The 24225-nt window shown below is 52.7% G+C and overlaps 17 non-coding genes and 6 pseudogenes across 17 annotated transcripts; all 23 read left to right on the forward strand.

Annotated features, from left to right (window-relative positions):
• The first annotated feature begins 271 nt into the window (after nt 1–271).
• LOC144764421 (U2 spliceosomal RNA) lies at nt 272–491 on the forward strand (annotated as a pseudogene).
• Nucleotides 492–1475: 984 nt separating this feature from the next.
• Nucleotides 1476–1666, forward strand: LOC144765911 (U2 spliceosomal RNA). Its single transcript, XR_013597771.1, has one exon. It is a non-coding gene; the product is annotated as a U2 spliceosomal RNA (small nuclear RNA).
• A 980-nt stretch (nt 1667–2646) lies between these two features.
• On the forward strand, nt 2647–2837 carry LOC144764510 (U2 spliceosomal RNA). Its single transcript, XR_013596580.1, has one exon. It is a non-coding gene; the product is annotated as a U2 spliceosomal RNA (small nuclear RNA).
• A 432-nt stretch (nt 2838–3269) lies between these two features.
• LOC144764422 (U2 spliceosomal RNA) lies at nt 3270–3489 on the forward strand (annotated as a pseudogene).
• Nucleotides 3490–4505: 1016 nt separating this feature from the next.
• On the forward strand, nt 4506–4696 carry LOC144765912 (U2 spliceosomal RNA). Its single transcript, XR_013597772.1, has one exon. It is a non-coding gene; the product is annotated as a U2 spliceosomal RNA (small nuclear RNA).
• Nucleotides 4697–5700: 1004 nt separating this feature from the next.
• LOC144765913 (U2 spliceosomal RNA) lies at nt 5701–5891 on the forward strand. Its single transcript, XR_013597773.1, has one exon. It is a non-coding gene; the product is annotated as a U2 spliceosomal RNA (small nuclear RNA).
• A 980-nt stretch (nt 5892–6871) lies between these two features.
• On the forward strand, nt 6872–7062 carry LOC144765914 (U2 spliceosomal RNA). The gene has a single exon (XR_013597774.1). It is a non-coding gene; the product is annotated as a U2 spliceosomal RNA (small nuclear RNA).
• A 1000-nt stretch (nt 7063–8062) lies between these two features.
• On the forward strand, nt 8063–8253 carry LOC144765915 (U2 spliceosomal RNA). Its single transcript, XR_013597775.1, has one exon. It is a non-coding gene; the product is annotated as a U2 spliceosomal RNA (small nuclear RNA).
• A 980-nt stretch (nt 8254–9233) lies between these two features.
• LOC144764511 (U2 spliceosomal RNA) lies at nt 9234–9424 on the forward strand. Its single transcript, XR_013596581.1, has one exon. It is a non-coding gene; the product is annotated as a U2 spliceosomal RNA (small nuclear RNA).
• Nucleotides 9425–9856: 432 nt separating this feature from the next.
• Nucleotides 9857–10076, forward strand: LOC144764424 (U2 spliceosomal RNA; annotated as a pseudogene).
• A 1016-nt stretch (nt 10077–11092) lies between these two features.
• Nucleotides 11093–11283, forward strand: LOC144765916 (U2 spliceosomal RNA). The gene has a single exon (XR_013597776.1). It is a non-coding gene; the product is annotated as a U2 spliceosomal RNA (small nuclear RNA).
• Nucleotides 11284–12283: 1000 nt separating this feature from the next.
• On the forward strand, nt 12284–12474 carry LOC144765917 (U2 spliceosomal RNA). The gene has a single exon (XR_013597777.1). It is a non-coding gene; the product is annotated as a U2 spliceosomal RNA (small nuclear RNA).
• Nucleotides 12475–13454: 980 nt separating this feature from the next.
• On the forward strand, nt 13455–13645 carry LOC144764512 (U2 spliceosomal RNA). Its single transcript, XR_013596582.1, has one exon. It is a non-coding gene; the product is annotated as a U2 spliceosomal RNA (small nuclear RNA).
• Nucleotides 13646–14077: 432 nt separating this feature from the next.
• LOC144764428 (U2 spliceosomal RNA) lies at nt 14078–14298 on the forward strand (annotated as a pseudogene).
• Nucleotides 14299–15314: 1016 nt separating this feature from the next.
• LOC144765918 (U2 spliceosomal RNA) lies at nt 15315–15505 on the forward strand. The gene has a single exon (XR_013597778.1). It is a non-coding gene; the product is annotated as a U2 spliceosomal RNA (small nuclear RNA).
• Nucleotides 15506–16505: 1000 nt separating this feature from the next.
• On the forward strand, nt 16506–16696 carry LOC144765919 (U2 spliceosomal RNA). The gene has a single exon (XR_013597779.1). It is a non-coding gene; the product is annotated as a U2 spliceosomal RNA (small nuclear RNA).
• A 1000-nt stretch (nt 16697–17696) lies between these two features.
• On the forward strand, nt 17697–17887 carry LOC144765920 (U2 spliceosomal RNA). The gene has a single exon (XR_013597780.1). It is a non-coding gene; the product is annotated as a U2 spliceosomal RNA (small nuclear RNA).
• Nucleotides 17888–18867: 980 nt separating this feature from the next.
• On the forward strand, nt 18868–19058 carry LOC144764514 (U2 spliceosomal RNA). Its single transcript, XR_013596584.1, has one exon. It is a non-coding gene; the product is annotated as a U2 spliceosomal RNA (small nuclear RNA).
• Nucleotides 19059–19490: 432 nt separating this feature from the next.
• Nucleotides 19491–19709, forward strand: LOC144764417 (U2 spliceosomal RNA; annotated as a pseudogene).
• Nucleotides 19710–20725: 1016 nt separating this feature from the next.
• LOC144765922 (U2 spliceosomal RNA) lies at nt 20726–20916 on the forward strand. Its single transcript, XR_013597781.1, has one exon. It is a non-coding gene; the product is annotated as a U2 spliceosomal RNA (small nuclear RNA).
• Nucleotides 20917–21916: 1000 nt separating this feature from the next.
• On the forward strand, nt 21917–22107 carry LOC144765923 (U2 spliceosomal RNA). The gene has a single exon (XR_013597782.1). It is a non-coding gene; the product is annotated as a U2 spliceosomal RNA (small nuclear RNA).
• Nucleotides 22108–23087: 980 nt separating this feature from the next.
• LOC144764515 (U2 spliceosomal RNA) lies at nt 23088–23278 on the forward strand. Its single transcript, XR_013596585.1, has one exon. It is a non-coding gene; the product is annotated as a U2 spliceosomal RNA (small nuclear RNA).
• A 432-nt stretch (nt 23279–23710) lies between these two features.
• On the forward strand, nt 23711–23930 carry LOC144764425 (U2 spliceosomal RNA; annotated as a pseudogene).
• The last annotated feature ends 295 nt before the right edge of the window (nt 23931–24225 follow it).

Below are 24225 nucleotides of genomic sequence, written 5' to 3' on the forward strand. Positions count from 1 at the left end.
CAGGGCCGAACGGCATGGCTGGAAGGCTAAGTCGCCCCCCCTGTCCAGGCGAACCCTCCTAGGTCCGACCGGCACAAGGCCAACCAGCTAATGGCTGTCTGCGGATTGGTTCCCCGCTTTCAGCTGGGCTGGTTGGCTGCTGGATGGAGGTAGTAGCAGGACAGACCGGGGTTGGCTGAAAAGATAAGCCATGCCTAGTACCCCCTGGGCAAGTAGGCCAGGCGAGACGGCTCGGTTGAAGGGCGAGGCCGGTGGGTGTGGCAGACTGGCCAGACCTGCTGACTGAGGGTGTGACGGGTAGGACAAAAAAAAAAAAAAAAAAAAAAAAAAAAAAAAAATCTGTTCTTATCAGTTTAATATCTGATACGTCCTCTATCTGGGGACCATATATTAAATTGATTTTTGGAACAGGGAGATGGAATAGGAGCTTGCTCTGTCCACTCCACGCATCAACCTGGTATTGCAGTACCTCCAGGAATGGTGCACTTCCCCACCCGGGGAAAACAATGCTGTTGAAAAATAGACGAGAAAACGAGAGTAGCGCTCCACTACCAAACCCTGTAAAGTGGCGCTATTGTGTTTGCGTGTGAATAAAAGCAAACTGGTCACCGTGTCTTGCCTTATTCATGTATTTATTTGACTTATTTGCCGCACCCGGGCCGTGCGTTATTTATTTATTTATTAATTTTTCGGGTTTACGAAAAAAAATACAAATAAAAAATTATTTCTTTTTTTCTCCCCTTCTCCATCCAGACGCTGCACTTTGAAAAGAGACAAACGTCGGAAAAAGATTGTTTTTCCAGCAGCAGACTTTCAGTGATTTTGGATCCATTTCACTGGGGAACGAATGGAAGAAGGTTCCCAGCAAGTCAGTGGGAGGGAGGGAGGAAGGGAGGGAGGGAGGGAGGCAGGCAGGCAGGCTGGCTGGCATGCAGGCTGGCAGAGAAGTGGACACTGCCCTTGGCTTCTCTGAGCAAGAAGAAAAATACAGAGTCCTTTTCCTTCTCTGCCCGCCCCGCCCGTCCCCGAACGGCCACGAACGGCCAAGCCTTATCTATAGGCCTTAGGCTGCAGGGGAGCAGTGTCCCCGGCAAGCGAGGGTGAGGGGCCGGCCATATCCGGTCAGGGAGCTGTCCAGGGCATCCTGGGCTGATTCCCAGCATCCCCTGGCTGCCAGGCTTTCTGGCCAGCCGTCTGGAAGCAGTGCGCAGGAAGGGGCGGGGCATGCAAATTCTAGAAAGAGGACAACGTGGGTATGCTAAGTGACGCCTGATGAGGCGACAGCCGAGGAGGACTCTGGGAGCCGGGAGAAGGCCTGAGGCCGGGGCCTCCTTTCCACCCAGACATACTGATCCCTTGCTGGGAGTCGGAAAAAGAGGCGGAAAGGCGGCCAGCGACGGTGCGAGGGAAGACCCAAGTCCGGGTGAGCCAGGTAGATTGCTTCGGGAGGCGTTGATTCTGAATGGGCCCGGGTTATCGCTTCTCGGCCTTTTGGCTAAGATCAAGTGTAGTATCTGTTCTTATCAGTTTAATATCTGATACGTCCTCTATCTGGGGACCATATATTAAATTGATTTTTGGAACAGGGAGATGGAATAGGAGCTTGCTCTGTCCACTCCACGCATCAACCTGGTATTGCAGTACCTCCAGGAATGGTGCACTTCCCCACCCGGGGAAAACAATGCTGTTGAAAAATAGACGAGAAAACGAGAGTAGCGCTCCACTACCAAACCCTGTAAAGTGGCGCTATTGTGTTTGCGTGTGAATAAAAGCAAACTGGTCACCGTGTCTTGCCTTATTCATGTATTTATTTGACTTATTTGCCGCACCCGGGCCGTGCGTTATTTATTTATTTATTAATTTTTCGGGTTTACGAAAAAAAATACAAATAAAAAATTATTTCTTTTTTTCTCCCCTTCTCCATCCAGACGCTGCACTTTGAAAAGAGACAAACGTCGGAAAAAGATTGTTTTTCCAGCAGCAGACTTTCAGTGATTTTGGATCCATTTCACTGGGGAACGAATGGAAGAAGGTTCCCAGCAAGTCAGTGGGAGGGAGGGAGGAAGGGAGGGAGGGAGGCAGGCAGGCAGGCTGGCTGGCATGCAGGCTGGCAGAGAAGTGGACACTGCCCTTGGCTTCTCTGAGCAAGAAGAAAAATACAGAGTCCTTTTCCTTCTCTGCCCGCCCCGCCCGTCCCCGAACGGCCACGAACGGCCAAGCCTTATCTATAGGCCTTAGGCTGCAGGGGAGCAGTGTCCCCGGCAAGCGAGGGTGAGGGGCCGGCCATATCCGGTCAGGGAGCTGTCCAGGGCATCCTGGGCTGATTCCCAGCATCCCCTGGCTGCCAGGCTTTCTGGCCAGCCGTCTGGAAGCAGTGCGCAGGAAGGGGCGGGGCATGCAAATTCTAGAAAGAGGACAACGTGGGTATGCTAAGTGACGCCTGATGAGGCGACAGCCGAGGAGGACTCTGGGAGCCGGGAGAAGGCCTGAGGCCGGGGCCTCCTTTCCACCCAGACATACTGATCCCTTGCTGGGAGTCGGAAAAAGAGGCGGAAAGGCGGCCAGCGACGGTGCGAGGGAAGACCCAAGTCCGGGTGAGCCAGGTAGATTGCTTCGGGAGGCGTTGATTCTGAATGGGCCCGGGTTATCGCTTCTCGGCCTTTTGGCTAAGATCAAGTGTAGTTTCACTTGCCTCCCCTAGGGGAGGGCGGTCAGTTGGGATGTTCTCATTGAACTTTGTGTGTCAATGATATTCCCAATACGTAGAAACGAGATTCGGTTCCGGATCGACAATGACAGCAATGTCATTACGCATATGACAGTAATGTCATAACGTTTTTAGTAGCCTGGCATGCTGGACTGTTGGGCAGTACCCCAGTGGGGGCTGACTGGCAGACCGGCTGAATGGCGATTTTTTTCGTAGGTCAGCAGGCGAGACTGGGCTGCTGTGCCAACCGACTTTGGCTGACAACCGGGCTGATGACCTTGGATGGAACGACAGGGCCGAACGGCATGGCTGGAAGGCTAAGTCGCCCCCCCTGTCCAGGCGAACCCTCCTAGGTCCGACCGGCACAAGGCCAACCAGCTAATGGCTGTCTGCGGATTGGTTCCCCGCTTTCAGCTGGGCTGGTTGGCTGCTGGATGGAGGTAGTAGCAGGACAGACCGGGGTTGGCTGAAAAGATAAGCCATGCCTAGTACCCCCTGGGCAAGTAGGCCAGGCGAGACGGCTCGGTTGAAGGGCGAGGCCGGTGGGTGTGGCAGACTGGCCAGACCTGCTGACTGAGGGTGTGACGGGTAGGACAAAAAAAAAAAAAAAAAAAAAAAAAAAAAAAAAATCTGTTCTTATCAGTTTAATATCTGATACGTCCTCTATCTGGGGACCATATATTAAATTGATTTTTGGAACAGGGAGATGGAATAGGAGCTTGCTCTGTCCACTCCACGCATCAACCTGGTATTGCAGTACCTCCAGGAATGGTGCACTTCCCCACCCGGGGAAAACAATGCTGTTGAAAAATAGACGAGAAAACGAGAGTAGCGCTCCACTACCAAACCCTGTAAAGTGGCGCTATTGTGTTTGCGTGTGAATAAAAGCAAACTGGTCACCGTGTCTTGCCTTATTCATGTATTTATTTGACTTATTTGCCGCACCCGGGCCGTGCGTTATTTATTTATTTATTAATTTTTCGGGTTTACGAAAAAAAATACAAATAAAAAATTATTTCTTTTTTTCTCCCCTTCTCCATCCAGACGCTGCACTTTGAAAAGAGACAAACGTCGGAAAAAGATTGTTTTTCCAGCAGCAGACTTTCAGTGATTTTGGATCCATTTCACTGGGGAACGAATGGAAGAAGGTTCCCAGCAAGTCAGTGGGAGGGAGGGAGGGAGGGAGGGAGGGAGGGAGGGAGGGAGGGAGGAAGGGAGGGAGGGAGGCAGGCAGGCAGGCAGGCTGGCTGGCATGCAGGCTGGCAGAGAAGTGGACACTGCCCTTGGCTTCTCTGAGCAAGAAGAAAAATACAGAGTCCTTTTCCTTCTCTGCCCGCCCCGCCCGTCCCCGAACGGCCACGAACGGCCAAGCCTTATCTATAGGCCTTAGGCTGCAGGGGAGCAGTGTCCCCGGCAAGCGAGGGTGAGGGGCCGGCCATATCCGGTCAGGGAGCTGTCCAGGGCATCCTGGGCTGATTCCCAGCATCCCCTGGCTGCCAGGCTTTCTGGCCAGCCGTCTGGAAGCAGTGCGCAGGAAGGGGCGGGGCATGCAAATTCTAGAAAGAGGACAACGTGGGTATGCTAAGTGACGCCTGATGAGGCGACAGCCGAGGAGGACTCTGGGAGCCGGGAGAAGGCCTGAGGCCGGGGCCTCCTTTCCACCCAGACATACTGATCCCTTGCTGGGAGTCGGAAAAAGAGGCGGAAAGGCGGCCAGCGACGGTGCGAGGGAAGACCCAAGTCCGGGTGAGCCAGGTAGATTGCTTCGGGAGGCGTTGATTCTGAATGGGCCCGGGTTATCGCTTCTCGGCCTTTTGGCTAAGATCAAGTGTAGTATCTGTTCTTATCAGTTTAATATCTGATACGTCCTCTATCTGGGGACCATATATTAAATTGATTTTTGGAACAGGGAGATGGAATAGGAGCTTGCTCTGTCCACTCCACGCATCAACCTGGTATTGCAGTACCTCCAGGAATGGTGCACTTCCCCACCCGGGGAAAACAATGCTGTTGAAAAATAGACGAGAAAACGAGAGTAGCGCTCCACTACCAAACCCTGTAAAGTGGCGCTATTGTGTTTGCGTGTGAATAAAAGCAAACTGGTCACCGTGTCTTGCCTTATTCATGTATTTATTTGACTTATTTGCCGCACCCGGGCCGTGCGTTATTTATTTATTTATTAATTTTTCGGGTTTACGAAAAAAAATACAAATAAAAAATTATTTCTTTTTTTCTCCCCTTCTCCATCCAGACGCTGCACTTTGAAAAGAGACAAACGTCGGAAAAAGATTGTTTTTCCAGCAGCAGACTTTCAGTGATTTTGGATCCATTTCACTGGGGAACGAATGGAAGAAGGTTCCCAGCAAGTCAGTGGGAGGGAGGGAGGGAGGGAGGGAGGGAGGGAGGGAGGAAGGGAGGGAGGGAGGCAGGCAGGCAGGCTGGCTGGCATGCAGGCTGGCAGAGAAGTGGACACTGCCCTTGGCTTCTCTGAGCAAGAAGAAAAATACAGAGTCCTTTTCCTTCTCTGCCCGCCCCGCCCGTCCCCGAACGGCCACGAACGGCCAAGCCTTATCTATAGGCCTTAGGCTGCAGGGGAGCAGTGTCCCCGGCAAGCGAGGGTGAGGGGCCGGCCATATCCGGTCAGGGAGCTGTCCAGGGCATCCTGGGCTGATTCCCAGCATCCCCTGGCTGCCAGGCTTTCTGGCCAGCCGTCTGGAAGCAGTGCGCAGGAAGGGGCGGGGCATGCAAATTCTAGAAAGAGGACAACGTGGGTATGCTAAGTGACGCCTGATGAGGCGACAGCCGAGGAGGACTCTGGGAGCCGGGAGAAGGCCTGAGGCCGGGGCCTCCTTTCCACCCAGACATACTGATCCCTTGCTGGGAGTCGGAAAAAGAGGCGGAAAGGCGGCCAGCGACGGTGCGAGGGAAGACCCAAGTCCGGGTGAGCCAGGTAGATTGCTTCGGGAGGCGTTGATTCTGAATGGGCCCGGGTTATCGCTTCTCGGCCTTTTGGCTAAGATCAAGTGTAGTATCTGTTCTTATCAGTTTAATATCTGATACGTCCTCTATCTGGGGACCATATATTAAATTGATTTTTGGAACAGGGAGATGGAATAGGAGCTTGCTCTGTCCACTCCACGCATCAACCTGGTATTGCAGTACCTCCAGGAATGGTGCACTTCCCCACCCGGGGAAAACAATGCTGTTGAAAAATAGACGAGAAAACGAGAGTAGCGCTCCACTACCAAACCCTGTAAAGTGGCGCTATTGTGTTTGCGTGTGAATAAAAGCAAACTGGTCACCGTGTCTTGCCTTATTCATGTATTTATTTGACTTATTTGCCGCACCCGGGCCGTGCGTTATTTATTTATTTATTAATTTTTCGGGTTTACGAAAAAAAATACAAATAAAAAATTATTTCTTTTTTTCTCCCCTTCTCCATCCAGACGCTGCACTTTGAAAAGAGACAAACGTCGGAAAAAGATTGTTTTTCCAGCAGCAGACTTTCAGTGATTTTGGATCCATTTCACTGGGGAACGAATGGAAGAAGGTTCCCAGCAAGTCAGTGGGAGGGAGGGAGGAAGGGAGGGAGGGAGGCAGGCAGGCAGGCTGGCTGGCATGCAGGCTGGCAGAGAAGTGGACACTGCCCTTGGCTTCTCTGAGCAAGAAGAAAAATACAGAGTCCTTTTCCTTCTCTGCCCGCCCCGCCCGTCCCCGAACGGCCACGAACGGCCAAGCCTTATCTAAAGGCCTTAGGCTGCAGGGGAGCAGTGTCCCCGGCAAGCGAGGGTGAGGGGCCGGCCATATCCGGTCAGGGAGCTGTCCAGGGCATCCTGGGCTGATTCCCAGCATCCCCTGGCTGCCAGGCTTTCTGGCCAGCCGTCTGGAAGCAGTGCGCAGGAAGGGGCGGGGCATGCAAATTCTAGAAAGAGGACAACGTGTGTATGCTAAGTGACGCCTGATGAGGCGACAGCCGAGGAGGACTCTGGGAGCCGGGAGAAGGCCTGAGGCCGGGGCCTCCTTTCCACCCAGACATACTGATCCCTTGCTGGGAGTCGGAAAAAGAGGCGGAAAGGCGGCCAGCGACGGTGCGAGGGAAGACCCAAGTCCGGGTGAGCCAGGTAGATTGCTTCGGGAGGCGTTGATTCTGAATGGGCCCGGGTTATCGCTTCTCGGCCTTTTGGCTAAGATCAAGTGTAGTATCTGTTCTTATCAGTTTAATATCTGATACGTCCTCTATCTGGGGACCATATATTAAATTGATTTTTGGAACAGGGAGATGGAATAGGAGCTTGCTCTGTCCACTCCACGCATCAACCTGGTATTGCAGTACCTCCAGGAATGGTGCACTTCCCCACCCGGGGAAAACAATGCTGTTGAAAAATAGACGAGAAAACGAGAGTAGCGCTCCACTACCAAACCCTGTAAAGTGGCGCTATTGTGTTTGCGTGTGAATAAAAGCAAACTGGTCACCGTGTCTTGCCTTATTCATGTATTTATTTGACTTATTTGCCGCACCCGGGCCGTGCGTTATTTATTTATTTATTAATTTTTCGGGTTTACGAAAAAAAATACAAATAAAAAATTATTTCTTTTTTTCTCCCCTTCTCCATCCAGACGCTGCACTTTGAAAAGAGACAAACGTCGGAAAAAGATTGTTTTTCCAGCAGCAGACTTTCAGTGATTTTGGATCCATTTCACTGGGGAACGAATGGAAGAAGGTTCCCAGCAAGTCAGTGGGAGGGAGGGAGGGAGGGAGGGAGGGAGGGAGGAAGGGAGGGAGGGAGGCAGGCAGGCAGGCTGGCTGGCATGCAGGCTGGCAGAGAAGTGGACACTGCCCTTGGCTTCTCTGAGCAAGAAGAAAAATACAGAGTCCTTTTCCTTCTCTGCCCGCCCCGCCCGTCCCCGAACGGCCACGAACGGCCAAGCCTTATCTATAGGCCTTAGGCTGCAGGGGAGCAGTGTCCCCGGCAAGCGAGGGTGAGGGGCCGGCCATATCCGGTCAGGGAGCTGTCCAGGGCATCCTGGGCTGATTCCCAGCATCCCCTGGCTGCCAGGCTTTCTGGCCAGCCGTCTGGAAGCAGTGCGCAGGAAGGGGCGGGGCATGCAAATTCTAGAAAGAGGACAACGTGGGTATGCTAAGTGACGCCTGATGAGGCGACAGCCGAGGAGGACTCTGGGAGCCGGGAGAAGGCCTGAGGCCGGGGCCTCCTTTCCACCCAGACATACTGATCCCTTGCTGGGAGTCGGAAAAAGAGGCGGAAAGGCGGCCAGCGACGGTGCGAGGGAAGACCCAAGTCCGGGTGAGCCAGGTAGATTGCTTCGGGAGGCGTTGATTCTGAATGGGCCCGGGTTATCGCTTCTCGGCCTTTTGGCTAAGATCAAGTGTAGTATCTGTTCTTATCAGTTTAATATCTGATACGTCCTCTATCTGGGGACCATATATTAAATTGATTTTTGGAACAGGGAGATGGAATAGGAGCTTGCTCTGTCCACTCCACGCATCAACCTGGTATTGCAGTACCTCCAGGAATGGTGCACTTCCCCACCCGGGGAAAACAATGCTGTTGAAAAATAGACGAGAAAACGAGAGTAGCGCTCCACTACCAAACCCTGTAAAGTGGCGCTATTGTGTTTGCGTGTGAATAAAAGCAAACTGGTCACCGTGTCTTGCCTTATTCATGTATTTATTTGACTTATTTGCCGCACCCGGGCCGTGCGTTATTTATTTATTTATTAATTTTTCGGGTTTACGAAAAAAAATACAAATAAAAAATTATTTCTTTTTTTCTCCCCTTCTCCATCCAGACGCTGCACTTTGAAAAGAGACAAACGTCGGAAAAAGATTGTTTTTCCAGCAGCAGACTTTCAGTGATTTTGGATCCATTTCACTGGGGAACGAATGGAAGAAGGTTCCCAGCAAGTCAGTGGGAGGGAGGGAGGAAGGGAGGGAGGGAGGCAGGCAGGCAGGCTGGCTGGCATGCAGGCTGGCAGAGAAGTGGACACTGCCCTTGGCTTCTCTGAGCAAGAAGAAAAATACAGAGTCCTTTTCCTTCTCTGCCCGCCCCGCCCGTCCCCGAACGGCCACGAACGGCCAAGCCTTATCTATAGGCCTTAGGCTGCAGGGGAGCAGTGTCCCCGGCAAGCGAGGGTGAGGGGCCGGCCATATCCGGTCAGGGAGCTGTCCAGGGCATCCTGGGCTGATTCCCAGCATCCCCTGGCTGCCAGGCTTTCTGGCCAGCCGTCTGGAAGCAGTGCGCAGGAAGGGGCGGGGCATGCAAATTCTAGAAAGAGGACAACGTGGGTATGCTAAGTGACGCCTGATGAGGCGACAGCCGAGGAGGACTCTGGGAGCCGGGAGAAGGCCTGAGGCCGGGGCCTCCTTTCCACCCAGACATACTGATCCCTTGCTGGGAGTCGGAAAAAGAGGCGGAAAGGCGGCCAGCGACGGTGCGAGGGAAGACCCAAGTCCGGGTGAGCCAGGTAGATTGCTTCGGGAGGCGTTGATTCTGAATGGGCCCGGGTTATCGCTTCTCGGCCTTTTGGCTAAGATCAAGTGTAGTTTCACTTGCCTCCCCTAGGGGAGGGCGGTCAGTTGGGATGTTCTCATTGAACTTTGTGTGTCAATGATATTCCCAATACGTAGAAACGAGATTCGGTTCCGGATCGACAATGACAGCAATGTCATTACGCATATGACAGTAATGTCATAACGTTTTTAGTAGCCTGGCATGCTGGACTGTTGGGCAGTACCCCAGTGGGGGCTGACTGGCAGACCGGCTGAATGGCGATTTTTTTCGTAGGTCAGCAGGCGAGACTGGGCTGCTGTGCCAACCGACTTTGGCTGACAACCGGGCTGATGACCTTGGATGGAACGACAGGGCCGAACGGCATGGCTGGAAGGCTAAGTCGCCCCCCCTGTCCAGGCGAACCCTCCTAGGTCCGACCGGCACAAGGCCAACCAGCTAATGGCTGTCTGCGGATTGGTTCCCCGCTTTCAGCTGGGCTGGTTGGCTGCTGGATGGAGGTAGTAGCAGGACAGACCGGGGTTGGCTGAAAAGATAAGCCATGCCTAGTACCCCCTGGGCAAGTAGGCCAGGCGAGACGGCTCGGTTGAAGGGCGAGGCCGGTGGGTGTGGCAGACTGGCCAGACCTGCTGACTGAGGGTGTGACGGGTAGGACAAAAAAAAAAAAAAAAAAAAAAAAAAAAAAAAAATCTGTTCTTATCAGTTTAATATCTGATACGTCCTCTATCTGGGGACCATATATTAAATTGATTTTTGGAACAGGGAGATGGAATAGGAGCTTGCTCTGTCCACTCCACGCATCAACCTGGTATTGCAGTACCTCCAGGAATGGTGCACTTCCCCACCCGGGGAAAACAATGCTGTTGAAAAATAGACGAGAAAACGAGAGTAGCGCTCCACTACCAAACCCTGTAAAGTGGCGCTATTGTGTTTGCGTGTGAATAAAAGCAAACTGGTCACCGTGTCTTGCCTTATTCATGTATTTATTTGACTTATTTGCCGCACCCGGGCCGTGCGTTATTTATTTATTTATTAATTTTTCGGGTTTACGAAAAAAAATACAAATAAAAAATTATTTCTTTTTTTCTCCCCTTCTCCATCCAGACGCTGCACTTTGAAAAGAGACAAACGTCGGAAAAAGATTGTTTTTCCAGCAGCAGACTTTCAGTGATTTTGGATCCATTTCACTGGGGAACGAATGGAAGAAGGTTCCCAGCAAGTCAGTGGGAGGGAGGGAGGGAGGGAGGGAGGGAGGGAGGGAGGGAGGGAGGAAGGGAGGGAGGGAGGCAGGCAGGCAGGCAGGCTGGCTGGCATGCAGGCTGGCAGAGAAGTGGACACTGCCCTTGGCTTCTCTGAGCAAGAAGAAAAATACAGAGTCCTTTTCCTTCTCTGCCCGCCCCGCCCGTCCCCGAACGGCCACGAACGGCCAAGCCTTATCTATAGGCCTTAGGCTGCAGGGGAGCAGTGTCCCCGGCAAGCGAGGGTGAGGGGCCGGCCATATCCGGTCAGGGAGCTGTCCAGGGCATCCTGGGCTGATTCCCAGCATCCCCTGGCTGCCAGGCTTTCTGGCCAGCCGTCTGGAAGCAGTGCGCAGGAAGGGGCGGGGCATGCAAATTCTAGAAAGAGGACAACGTGGGTATGCTAAGTGACGCCTGATGAGGCGACAGCCGAGGAGGACTCTGGGAGCCGGGAGAAGGCCTGAGGCCGGGGCCTCCTTTCCACCCAGACATACTGATCCCTTGCTGGGAGTCGGAAAAAGAGGCGGAAAGGCGGCCAGCGACGGTGCGAGGGAAGACCCAAGTCCGGGTGAGCCAGGTAGATTGCTTCGGGAGGCGTTGATTCTGAATGGGCCCGGGTTATCGCTTCTCGGCCTTTTGGCTAAGATCAAGTGTAGTATCTGTTCTTATCAGTTTAATATCTGATACGTCCTCTATCTGGGGACCATATATTAAATTGATTTTTGGAACAGGGAGATGGAATAGGAGCTTGCTCTGTCCACTCCACGCATCAACCTGGTATTGCAGTACCTCCAGGAATGGTGCACTTCCCCACCCGGGGAAAACAATGCTGTTGAAAAATAGACGAGAAAACGAGAGTAGCGCTCCACTACCAAACCCTGTAAAGTGGCGCTATTGTGTTTGCGTGTGAATAAAAGCAAACTGGTCACCGTGTCTTGCCTTATTCATGTATTTATTTGACTTATTTGCCGCACCCGGGCCGTGCGTTATTTATTTATTTATTAATTTTTCGGGTTTACGAAAAAAAATACAAATAAAAAATTATTTCTTTTTTTCTCCCCTTCTCCATCCAGACGCTGCACTTTGAAAAGAGACAAACGTCGGAAAAAGATTGTTTTTCCAGCAGCAGACTTTCAGTGATTTTGGATCCATTTCACTGGGGAACGAATGGAAGAAGGTTCCCAGCAAGTCAGTGGGAGGGAGGGAGGGAGGGAGGGAGGGAGGGAGGAAGGGAGGGAGGGAGGCAGGCAGGCAGGCTGGCTGGCATGCAGGCTGGCAGAGAAGTGGACACTGCCCTTGGCTTCTCTGAGCAAGAAGAAAAATACAGAGTCCTTTTCCTTCTCTGCCCGCCCCGCCCGTCCCCGAACGGCCACGAACGGCCAAGCCTTATCTATAGGCCTTAGGCTGCAGGGGAGCAGTGTCCCCGGCAAGCGAGGGTGAGGGGCCGGCCATATCCGGTCAGGGAGCTGTCCAGGGCATCCTGGGCTGATTCCCAGCATCCCCTGGCTGCCAGGCTTTCTGGCCAGCCGTCTGGAAGCAGTGCGCAGGAAGGGGCGGGGCATGCAAATTCTAGAAAGAGGACAACGTGGGTATGCTAAGTGACGCCTGATGAGGCGACAGCCGAGGAGGACTCTGGGAGCCGGGAGAAGGCCTGAGGCCGGGGCCTCCTTTCCACCCAGACATACTGATCCCTTGCTGGGAGTCGGAAAAAGAGGCGGAAAGGCGGCCAGCGACGGTGCGAGGGAAGACCCAAGTCCGGGTGAGCCAGGTAGATTGCTTCGGGAGGCGTTGATTCTGAATGGGCCCGGGTTATCGCTTCTCGGCCTTTTGGCTAAGATCAAGTGTAGTATCTGTTCTTATCAGTTTAATATCTGATACGTCCTCTATCTGGGGACCATATATTAAATTGATTTTTGGAACAGGGAGATGGAATAGGAGCTTGCTCTGTCCACTCCACGCATCAACCTGGTATTGCAGTACCTCCAGGAATGGTGCACTTCCCCACCCGGGGAAAACAATGCTGTTGAAAAATAGACGAGAAAACGAGAGTAGCGCTCCACTACCAAACCCTGTAAAGTGGCGCTATTGTGTTTGCGTGTGAATAAAAGCAAACTGGTCACCGTGTCTTGCCTTATTCATGTATTTATTTGACTTATTTGCCGCACCCGGGCCGTGCGTTATTTATTTATTTATTAATTTTTCGGGTTTACGAAAAAAAATACAAATAAAAAATTATTTCTTTTTTTCTCCCCTTCTCCATCCAGACGCTGCACTTTGAAAAGAGACAAACGTCGGAAAAAGATTGTTTTTCCAGCAGCAGACTTTCAGTGATTTTGGATCCATTTCACTGGGGAACGAATGGAAGAAGGTTCCCAGCAAGTCAGTGGGAGGGAGGGAGGAAGGGAGGGAGGGAGGCAGGCAGGCAGGCTGGCTGGCATGCAGGCTGGCAGAGAAGTGGACACTGCCCTTGGCTTCTCTGAGCAAGAAGAAAAATACAGAGTCCTTTTCCTTCTCTGCCCGCCCCGCCCGTCCCCGAACGGCCACGAACGGCCAAGCCTTATCTATAGGCCTTAGGCTGCAGGGGAGCAGTGTCCCCGGCAAGCGAGGGTGAGGGGCCGGCCATATCCGGTCAGGGAGCTGTCCAGGGCATCCTGGGCTGATTCCCAGCATCCCCTGGCTGCCAGGCTTTCTGGCCAGCCGTCTGGAAGCAGTGCGCAGGAAGGGGCGGGGCATGCAAATTCTAGAAAGAGGACAACGTGGGTATGCTAAGTGACGCCTGATGAGGCGACAGCCGAGGAGGACTCTGGGAGCCGGGAGAAGGCCTGAGGCCGGGGCCTCCTTTCCACCCAGACATACTGATCCCTTGCTGGGAGTCGGAAAAAGAGGCGGAAAGGCGGCCAGCGACGGTGCGAGGGAAGACCCAAGTCCGGGTGAGCCAGGTAGATTGCTTCGGGAGGCGTTGATTCTGAATGGGCCCGGGTTATCGCTTCTCGGCCTTTTGGCTAAGATCAAGTGTAGTTTCACTTGCCTCCCCTAGGGGAGGGCGGTCAGTTGGGATGTTCTCATTGAACTTTGTGTGTCAATGATATTCCCAATACGTAGAAACGAGATTCGGTTCCGGATCGACAATGACAGCAATGTCATTACGCATATGACAGTAATGTCATAACGTTTTTAGTAGCCTGGCATGCTGGACTGTTGGGCAGTACCCCAGTGGGGGCTGACTGGCAGACCGGCTGAATGGCGATTTTTTTCGTAGGTCAGCAGGCGAGACTGGGCTGCTGTGCCAACCGACTTTGGCTGACAACCGGGCTGATGACCTTGGATGGAACGACAGGGCCGAACGGCATGGCTGGAAGGCTAAGTCGCCCCCCCTGTCCAGGCGAACCCTCCTAGGTCCGACCGGCACAAGGCCAACCAGCTAATGGCTGTCTGCGGATTGGTTCCCCGCTTTCAGCTGGGCTGGTTGGCTGCTGGATGGAGGTAGTAGCAGGACAGACCGGGGTTGGCTGAAAAGATAAGCCATGCCTAGTACCCCCTGGGCAAGTAGGCCAGGCGAGACGGCTCGGTTGAAGGGCGAGGCCGGTGGGTGTGGCAGACTGGCCAGACCTGCTGACTGAGGGTGTGACGGGTAGGACAAAAAAAAAAAAAAAAAAAAAAAAAAAAAAAAAAATCTGTTCTTATCAGTTTAATATCTGATACGTCCTCTATCTGGGGACCATATATTAAATTGATTTTTGGAACAGGGAGATGGAATAGGAGCTTGCTCTGTCCACTCCACGCATCAACCTGGTATTGCAGTACCTCCAGGAATGGTGCACTTCCCCACCCGGGGAAAACAATGCTGTTGAAAAATAGACGAGAAAACGAGAGTAGCGCTCCACTACCAAACCCTGTAAAGTGGCGCTATTGTGTTTGCGTGTGAATAAAAGCAAACTGGTCACCGTGTCTTGCCTTATTCATGTATTTATTTGACTTATTTGCCGCACCCGGGCCGTGCGTTATTTATTTATTTATTAATTTTTCGGGTTTACGAAAAAAAATACAAATAAAAAATTATTTCTTTTTTTCTCCCCTTCTCCATCCAGACGCTGCACTTTGAAAAGAGACAAACGTCGGAAAAAGATTGTTTTTCCAGCAGCAGACTTTCAGTGATTTTGGATCCATTTCACTGGGGAACGAATGGAAGAAGGTTCCCAGCAAGTCAGTGGGAGGGAGGGAGGGAGGGAGGGAGGGAGGGAGGGAGGGAGGGAGGAAGGGAGGGAGGGAGGCAGGCAGGCAGGCAGGCTGGCTGGCATGCAGGCTGGCAGAGAAGTGGACACTGCCCTTGGCTTCTCTGAGCAAGAAGAAAAATACAGAGTCCTTTTCCTTCTCTGCCCGCCCCGCCCGTCCCCGAACGGCCACGAACGGCCAAGCCTTATCTATAGGCCTTAGGCTGCAGGGGAGCAGTGTCCCCGGCAAGCGAGGGTGAGGGGCCGGCCATATCCGGTCAGGGAGCTGTCCAGGGCATCCTGGGCTGATTCCCAGCATCCCCTGGCTGCCAGGCTTTCTGGCCAGCCGTCTGGAAGCAGTGCGCAGGAAGGGGCGGGGCATGCAAATTCTAGAAAGAGGACAACGTGGGTATGCTAAGTGACGCCTGATGAGGCGACAGCCGAGGAGGACTCTGGGAGCCGGGAGAAGGCCTGAGGCCGGGGCCTCCTTTCCACCCAGACATACTGATCCCTTGCTGGGAGTCGGAAAAAGAGGCGGAAAGGCGGCCAGCGACGGTGCGAGGGAAGACCCAAGTCCGGGTGAGCCAGGTAGATTGCTTCGGGAGGCGTTGATTCTGAATGGGCCCGGGTTATCGCTTCTCGGCCTTTTGGCTAAGATCAAGTGTAGTATCTGTTCTTATCAGTTTAATATCTGATACGTCCTCTATCTGGGGACCATATATTAAATTGATTTTTGGAACAGGGAGATGGAATAGGAGCTTGCTCTGTCCACTCCACGCATCAACCTGGTATTGCAGTACCTCCAGGAATGGTGCACTTCCCCACCCGGGGAAAACAATGCTGTTGAAAAATAGACGAGAAAACGAGAGTAGCGCTCCACTACCAAACCCTGTAAAGTGGCGCTATTGTGTTTGCGTGTGAATAAAAGCAAACTGGTCACCGTGTCTTGCCTTATTCATGTATTTATTTGACTTATTTGCCGCACCCGGGCCGTGCGTTATTTATTTATTTATTAATTTTTCGGGTTTACGAAAAAAAATACAAATAAAAAATTATTTCTTTTTTTCTCCCCTTCTCCATCCAGACGCTGCACTTTGAAAAGAGACAAACGTCGGAAAAAGATTGTTTTTCCAGCAGCAGACTTTCAGTGATTTTGGATCCATTTCACTGGGGAACGAATGGAAGAAGGTTCCCAGCAAGTCAGTGGGAGGGAGGGAGGGAGGGAGGGAGGGAGGGAGGAAGGGAGGGAGGGAGGCAGGCAGGCAGGCTGGCTGGCATGCAGGCTGGCAGAGAAGTGGACACTGCCCTTGGCTTCTCTGAGCAAGAAGAAAAATACAGAGTCCTTTTCCTTCTCTGCCCGCCCCGCCCGTCCCCGAACGGCCACGAACGGCCAAGCCTTATCTATAGGCCTTAGGCTGCAGGGGAGCAGTGTCCCCGGCAAGCGAGGGTGAGGGGCCGGCCATATCCGGTCAGGGAGCTGTCCAGGGCATCCTGGGCTGATTCCCAGCATCCCCTGGCTGCCAGGCTTTCTGGCCAGCCGTCTGGAAGCAGTGCGCAGGAAGGGGCGGGGCATGCAAATTCTAGAAAGAGGACAACGTGTGTATGCTAAGTGACGCCTGATGAGGCGACAGCCGAGGAGGACTCTGGGAGCCGGGAGAAGGCCTGAGGCCGGGGCCTCCTTTCCACCCAGACATACTGATCCCTTGCTGGGAGTCGGAAAAAGAGGCGGAAAGGCGGCCAGCGACGGTGCGAGGGAAGACCCAAGTCCGGGTGAGCCAGGTAGATTGCTTCGGGAGGCGTTGATTCTGAATGGGCCCGGGTTATCGCTTCTCGGCCTTTTGGCTAAGATCAAGTGTAGTATCTGTTCTTATCAGTTTAATATCTGATACGTCCTCTATCTGGGGACCATATATTAAATTGATTTTTGGAACAGGGAGATGGAATAGGAGCTTGCTCTGTCCACTCCACGCATCAACCTGGTATTGCAGTACCTCCAGGAATGGTGCACTTCCCCACCCGGGGAAAACAATGCTGTTGAAAAATAGACGAGAAAACGAGAGTAGCGCTCCACTACCAAACCCTGTAAAGTGGTGCTATTGTGTTTGCGTGTGAATAAAAGCAAACTGGTCACCGTGTCTTGCCTTATTCATGTATTTATTTGACTTATTTGCCGCACCCGGGCCGTGCGTTATTTATTTATTTATTAATTTTTCGGGTTTACGAAAAAAAATACAAATAAAAAATTATTTCTTTTTTTCTCCCCTTCTCCATCCAGACGCTGCACTTTGAAAAGAGACAAACGTCGGAAAAAGATTGTTTTTCCAGCAGCAGACTTTCAGTGATTTTGGATCCATTTCACTGGGGAACGAATGGAAGAAGGTTCCCAGCAAGTCAGTGGGAGGGAGGGAGGGAGGGAGGGAGGGAGGGAGGAAGGGAGGGAGGGAGGCAGGCAGGCAGGCTGGCTGGCATGCAGGCTGGCAGAGAAGTGGACACTGCCCTTGGCTTCTCTGAGCAAGAAGAAAAATACAGAGTCCTTTTCCTTCTCTGCCCGCCCCGCCCGTCCCCGAACGGCCACGAACGGCCAAGCCTTATCTATAGGCCTTAGGCTGCAGGGGAGCAGTGTCCCCGGCAAGCGAGGGTGAGGGGCCGGCCATATCCGGTCAGGGAGCTGTCCAGGGCATCCTGGGCTGATTCCCAGCATCCCCTGGCTGCCAGGCTTTCTGGCCAGCCGTCTGGAAGCAGTGCGCAGGAAGGGGCGGGGCATGCAAATTCTAGAAAGAGGACAACGTGGGTATGCTAAGTGACGCCTGATGAGGCGACAGCCGAGGAGGACTCTGGGAGCCGGGAGAAGGCCTGAGGCCGGGGCCTCCTTTCCACCCAGACATACTGATCCCTTGCTGGGAGTCGGAAAAAGAGGCGGAAAGGCGGCCAGCGACGGTGCGAGGGAAGACCCAAGTCCGGGTGAGCCAGGTAGATTGCTTCGGGAGGCGTTGATTCTGAATGGGCCCGGGTTATCGCTTCTCGGCCTTTTGGCTAAGATCAAGTGTAGTATCTGTTCTTATCAGTTTAATATCTGATACGTCCTCTATCTGGGGACCATATATTAAATTGATTTTTGGAACAGGGAGATGGAATAGGAGCTTGCTCTGTCCACTCCACGCATCAACCTGGTATTGCAGTACCTCCAGGAATGGTGCACTTCCCCACCCGGGGAAAACAATGCTGTTGAAAAATAGACGAGAAAACGAGAGTAGCGCTCCACTACCAAACCCTGTAAAGTGGCGCTATTGTGTTTGCGTGTGAATAAAAGCAAACTGGTCACCGTGTCTTGCCTTATTCATGTATTTATTTGACTTATTTGCCGCACCCGGGCCGTGCGTTATTTATTTATTTATTAATTTTTCGGGTTTACGAAAAAAAATACAAATAAAAAATTATTTCTTTTTTTCTCCCCTTCTCCATCCAGACGCTGCACTTTGAAAAGAGACAAACGTCGGAAAAAGATTGTTTTTCCAGCAGCAGACTTTCAGTGATTTTGGATCCATTTCACTGGGGAACGAATGGAAGAAGGTTCCCAGCAAGTCAGTGGGAGGGAGGGAGGAAGGGAGGGAGGGAGGCAGGCAGGCAGGCTGGCTGGCATGCAGGCTGGCAGAGAAGTGGACACTGCCCTTGGCTTCTCTGAGCAAGAAGAAAAATACAGAGTCCTTTTCCTTCTCTGCCCGCCCCGCCCGTCCCCGAACGGCCACGAACGGCCAAGCCTTATCTATAGGCCTTAGGCTGCAGGGGAGCAGTGTCCCCGGCAAGCGAGGGTGAGGGGCCGGCCATATCCGGTCAGGGAGCTGTCCAGGGCATCCTGGGCTGATTCCCAGCATCCCCTGGCTGCCAGGCTTTCTGGCCAGCCGTCTGGAAGCAGTGCGCAGGAAGGGGCGGGGCATGCAAATTCTAGAAAGAGGACAACGTGGGTATGCTAAGTGACGCCTGATGAGGCGACAGCCGAGGAGGACTCTGGGAGCCGGGAGAAGGCCTGAGGCCGGGGCCTCCTTTCCACCCAGACATACTGATCCCTTGCTGGGAGTCGGAAAAAGAGGCGGAAAGGCGGCCAGCGACGGTGCGAGGGAAGACCCAAGTCCGGGTGAGCCAGGTAGATTGCTTCGGGAGGCGTTGATTCTGAATGGGCCCGGGTTATCGCTTCTCGGCCTTTTGGCTAAGATCAAGTGTAGTTTCACTTGCCTCCCCTAGGGGAGGGCGGTCAGTTGGGATGTTCTCATTGAACTTTGTGTGTCAATGATATTCCCAATACGTAGAAACGAGATTCGGTTCCGGATCGACAATGACAGCAATGTCATTACGCATATGACAGTAATGTCATAACGTTTTTAGTAGCCTGGCATGCTGGACTGTTGGGCAGTACCCCAGTGGGGGCTGACTGGCAGACCGGCTGAATGGCGATTTTTTTCGTAGGTCAGCAGGCGAGACTGGGCTGCTGTGCCAACCGACTTTGGCTGACAACCGGGCTGATGACCTTGGATGGAACGACAGGGCCGAACGGCATGGCTGGAAGGCTAAGTCGCCCCCCCTGTCCAGGCGAACCCTCCTAGGTCCGACCGGCACAAGGCCAACCAGCTAATGGCTGTCTGCGGATTGGTTCCCCGCTTTCAGCTGGGCTGGTTGGCTGCTGGATGGAGGTAGTAGCAGGACAGACCGGGGTTGGCTGAAAAGATAAGCCATGCCTAGTACCCCCTGGGCAAGTAGGCCAGGCGAGACGGCTCGGTTGAAGGGCGAGGCCGGTGGGTGTGGCAGACTGGCCAGACCTGCTGACTGAGGGTGTGACGGGTAGGACAAAAAAAAAAAAAAAAAAAAAAAAAAAAAAAAATCTGTTCTTATCAGTTTAATATCTGATACGTCCTCTATCTGGGGACCATATATTAAATTGATTTTTGGAACAGGGAGATGGAATAGGAGCTTGCTCTGTCCACTCCACGCATCAACCTGGTATTGCAGTACCTCCAGGAATGGTGCACTTCCCCACCCGGGGAAAACAATGCTGTTGAAAAATAGACGAGAAAACGAGAGTAGCGCTCCACTACCAAACCCTGTAAAGTGGCGCTATTGTGTTTGCGTGTGAATAAAAGCAAACTGGTCACCGTGTCTTGCCTTATTCATGTATTTATTTGACTTATTTGCCGCACCCGGGCCGTGCGTTATTTATTTATTTATTAATTTTTCGGGTTTACGAAAAAAAATACAAATAAAAAATTATTTCTTTTTTTCTCCCCTTCTCCATCCAGACGCTGCACTTTGAAAAGAGACAAACGTCGGAAAAAGATTGTTTTTCCAGCAGCAGACTTTCAGTGATTTTGGATCCATTTCACTGGGGAACGAATGGAAGAAGGTTCCCAGCAAGTCAGTGGGAGGGAGGGAGGGAGGGAGGGAGGGAGGGAGGGAGGGAGGGAGGAAGGGAGGGAGGGAGGCAGGCAGGCAGGCAGGCTGGCTGGCATGCAGGCTGGCAGAGAAGTGGACACTGCCCTTGGCTTCTCTGAGCAAGAAGAAAAATACAGAGTCCTTTTCCTTCTCTGCCCGCCCCGCCCGTCCCCGAACGGCCACGAACGGCCAAGCCTTATCTATAGGCCTTAGGCTGCAGGGGAGCAGTGTCCCCGGCAAGCGAGGGTGAGGGGCCGGCCATATCCGGTCAGGGAGCTGTCCAGGGCATCCTGGGCTGATTCCCAGCATCCCCTGGCTGCCAGGCTTTCTGGCCAGCCGTCTGGAAGCAGTGCGCAGGAAGGGGCGGGGCATGCAAATTCTAGAAAGAGGACAACGTGGGTATGCTAAGTGACGCCTGATGAGGCGACAGCCGAGGAGGACTCTGGGAGCCGGGAGAAGGCCTGAGGCCGGGGCCTCCTTTCCACCCAGACATACTGATCCCTTGCTGGGAGTCGGAAAAAGAGGCGGAAAGGCGGCCAGCGACGGTGCGAGGGAAGACCCAAGTCCGGGTGAGCCAGGTAGATTGCTTCGGGAGGCGTTGATTCTGAATGGGCCCGGGTTATCGCTTCTCGGCCTTTTGGCTAAGATCAAGTGTAGTATCTGTTCTTATCAGTTTAATATCTGATACGTCCTCTATCTGGGGACCATATATTAAATTGATTTTTGGAACAGGGAGATGGAATAGGAGCTTGCTCTGTCCACTCCACGCATCAACCTGGTATTGCAGTACCTCCAGGAATGGTGCACTTCCCCACCCGGGGAAAACAATGCTGTTGAAAAATAGACGAGAAAACGAGAGTAGCGCTCCACTACCAAACCCTGTAAAGTGGCGCTATTGTGTTTGCGTGTGAATAAAAGCAAACTGGTCACCGTGTCTTGCCTTATTCATGTATTTATTTGACTTATTTGCCGCACCCGGGCCGTGCGTTATTTATTTATTTATTAATTTTTCGGGTTTACGAAAAAAAATACAAATAAAAAATTATTTCTTTTTTTCTCCCCTTCTCCATCCAGACGCTGCACTTTGAAAAGAGACAAACGTCGGAAAAAGATTGTTTTTCCAGCAGCAGACTTTCAGTGATTTTGGATCCATTTCACTGGGGAACGAATGGAAGAAGGTTCCCAGCAAGTCAGTGGGAGGGAGGGAGGGAGGGAGGGAGGGAGGGAGGAAGGGAGGGAGGGAGGCAGGCAGGCAGGCTGGCTGGCATGCAGGCTGGCAGAGAAGTGGACACTGCCCTTGGCTTCTCTGAGCAAGAAGAAAAATACAGAGTCCTTTTCCTTCTCTGCCCGCCCCGCCCGTCCCCGAACGGCCACGAACGGCCAAGCCTTATCTATAGGCCTTAGGCTGCAGGGGAGCAGTGTCCCCGGCAAGCGAGGGTGAGGGGCCGGCCATATCCGGTCAGGGAGCTGTCCAGGGCATCCTGGGCTGATTCCCAGCATCCCCTGGCTGCCAGGCTTTCTGGCCAGCCGTCTGGAAGCAGTGCGCAGGAAGGGGCGGGGCATGCAAATTCTAGAAAGAGGACAACGTGGGTATGCTAAGTGACGCCTGATGAGGCGACAGCCGAGGAGGACTCTGGGAGCCGGGAGAAGGCCTGAGGCCGGGGCCTCCTTTCCACCCAGACATACTGATCCCTTGCTGGGAGTCGGAAAAAGAGGCGGAAAGGCGGCCAGCGACGGTGCGAGGGAAGACCCAAGTCCGGGTGAGCCAGGTAGATTGCTTCGGGAGGCGTTGATTCTGAATGGGCCCGGGTTATCGCTTCTCGGCCTTTTGGCTAAGATCAAGTGTAGTATCTGTTCTTATCAGTTTAATATCTGATACGTCCTCTATCTGGGGACCATATATTAAATTGATTTTTGGAACAGGGAGATGGAATAGGAGCTTGCTCTGTCCACTCCACGCATCAACCTGGTATTGCAGTACCTCCAGGAATGGTGCACTTCCCCACCCGGGGAAAACAATGCTGTTGAAAAATAGACGAGAAAACGAGAGTAGCGCTCCACTACCAAACCCTGTAAAGTGGCGCTATTGTGTTTGCGTGTGAATAAAAGCAAACTGGTCACCGTGTCTTGCCTTATTCATGTATTTATTTGACTTATTTGCCGCACCCGGGCCGTGCGTTATTTATTTATTTATTAATTTTTCGGGTTTACGAAAAAAAATACAAATAAAAAATTATTTCTTTTTTTCTCCCCTTCTCCATCCAGACGCTGCACTTTGAAAAGAGACAAACGTCGGAAAAAGATTGTTTTTCCAGCAGCAGACTTTCAGTGATTTTGGATCCATTTCACTGGGGAACGAATGGAAGAAGGTTCCCAGCAAGTCAGTGGGAGGGAGGGAGGAAGGGAGGGAGGGAGGCAGGCAGGCAGGCTGGCTGGCATGCAGGCTGGCAGAGAAGTGGACACTGCCCTTGGCTTCTCTGAGCAAGAAGAAAAATACAGAGTCCTTTTCCTTCTCTGCCCGCCCCGCCCGTCCCCGAACGGCCACGAACGGCCAAGCCTTATCTATAGGCCTTAGGCTGCAGGGGAGCAGTGTCCCCGGCAAGCGAGGGTGAGGGGCCGGCCATATCCGGTCAGGGAGCTGTCCAGGGCATCCTGGGCTGATTCCCAGCATCCCCTGGCTGCCAGGCTTTCTGGCCAGCCGTCTGGAAGCAGTGCGCAGGAAGGGGCGGGGCATGCAAATTCTAGAAAGAGGACAACGTGGGTATGCTAAGTGACGCCTGATGAGGCGACAGCCGAGGAGGACTCTGGGAGCCGGGAGAAGGCCTGAGGCCGGGGCCTCCTTTCCACCCAGACATACTGATCCCTTGCTGGGAGTCGGAAAAAGAGGCGGAAAGGCGGCCAGCGACGGTGCGAGGGAAGACCCAAGTCCGGGTGAGCCAGGTAGATTGCTTCGGGAGGCGTTGATTCTGAATGGGCCCGGGTTATCGCTTCTCGGCCTTTTGGCTAAGATCAAGTGTAGTTTCACTTGCCTCCCCTAGGGGAGGGCGGTCAGTTGGGATGTTCTCATTGAACTTTGTGTGTCAATGATATTCCCAATACGTAGAAACGAGATTCGGTTCCGGATCGACAATGACAGCAATGTCATTACGCATATGACAGTAATGTCATAACGTTTTTAGTAGCCTGGCATGCTGGACTGTTGGGCAGTACCCCAGTGGGGGCTGACTGGCAGACCGGCTGAATGGCGATTTTTTTCGTAGGTCAGCAGGCGAGACTGGGCTGCTGTGCCAACCGACTTTGGCTGACAACCGGGCTGATGACCTTGGATGGAACGACAGGGCCGAACGGCATGGCTGGAAGGCTAAGTCGCCCCCCCTGTCCAGGCGAACCCTCCTAGGTCCGACCGGCACAAGGCCAACCAGCTAATGGCTGTCTGCGGATTGGTTCCCCGCTTTCAGCTGGGCTGGTTGGCTGCTGGATGGAGGTAGTAGCAGGACAGACCGGGGTTGGCTGAAAAGATAAGCCATGCCTAGTACCCCCTGGGCAAGTAGGCCAGGCGAGACGGCTCGGTTGAAGGGCGAGGCCGGTGGGTGTGGCAGACTGGCCAGACCTGCTGACTGAGGGTGTGACGGGTAGGACAAAAAAAAAAAAAAAAAAAAAAAAAAAAAAAAAATCTGTTCTTATCAGTTTAATATCTGATACGTCCTCTATCTGGGGACCATATATTAAATTGATTTTTGGAACAGGGAGATGGAATAGGAGCTTGCTCTGTCCACTCCACGCATCAACCTGGTATTGCAGTACCTCCAGGAATGGTGCACTTCCCCACCCGGGGAAAACAATGCTGTTGAAAAATAGACGAGAAAACGAGAGTAGCGCTCCACTACCAAACCCTGTAAAGTGGCGCTATTGTGTTTGCGTGTGAATAAAAGCAAACTGGTCACCGTGTCTTGCCTTATTCATGTATTTATTTGACTTATTTGCCGCACCCGGGCCGTGCGTTATTTATTTATTTATTAATTTTTCGGGTTTACGAAAAAAAATACAAATAAAAAATTATTTCTTTTTTTCTCCCCTTCTCCATCCAGACGCTGCACTTTGAAAAGAGACAAACGTCGGAA

The sequence above is a fragment of the Lissotriton helveticus genome, chromosome 6, assembly GCF_964261635.1.
Source record: "Lissotriton helveticus chromosome 6, aLisHel1.1, whole genome shotgun sequence".
NCBI lineage: Eukaryota > Metazoa > Chordata > Amphibia > Caudata > Salamandridae > Lissotriton > Lissotriton helveticus.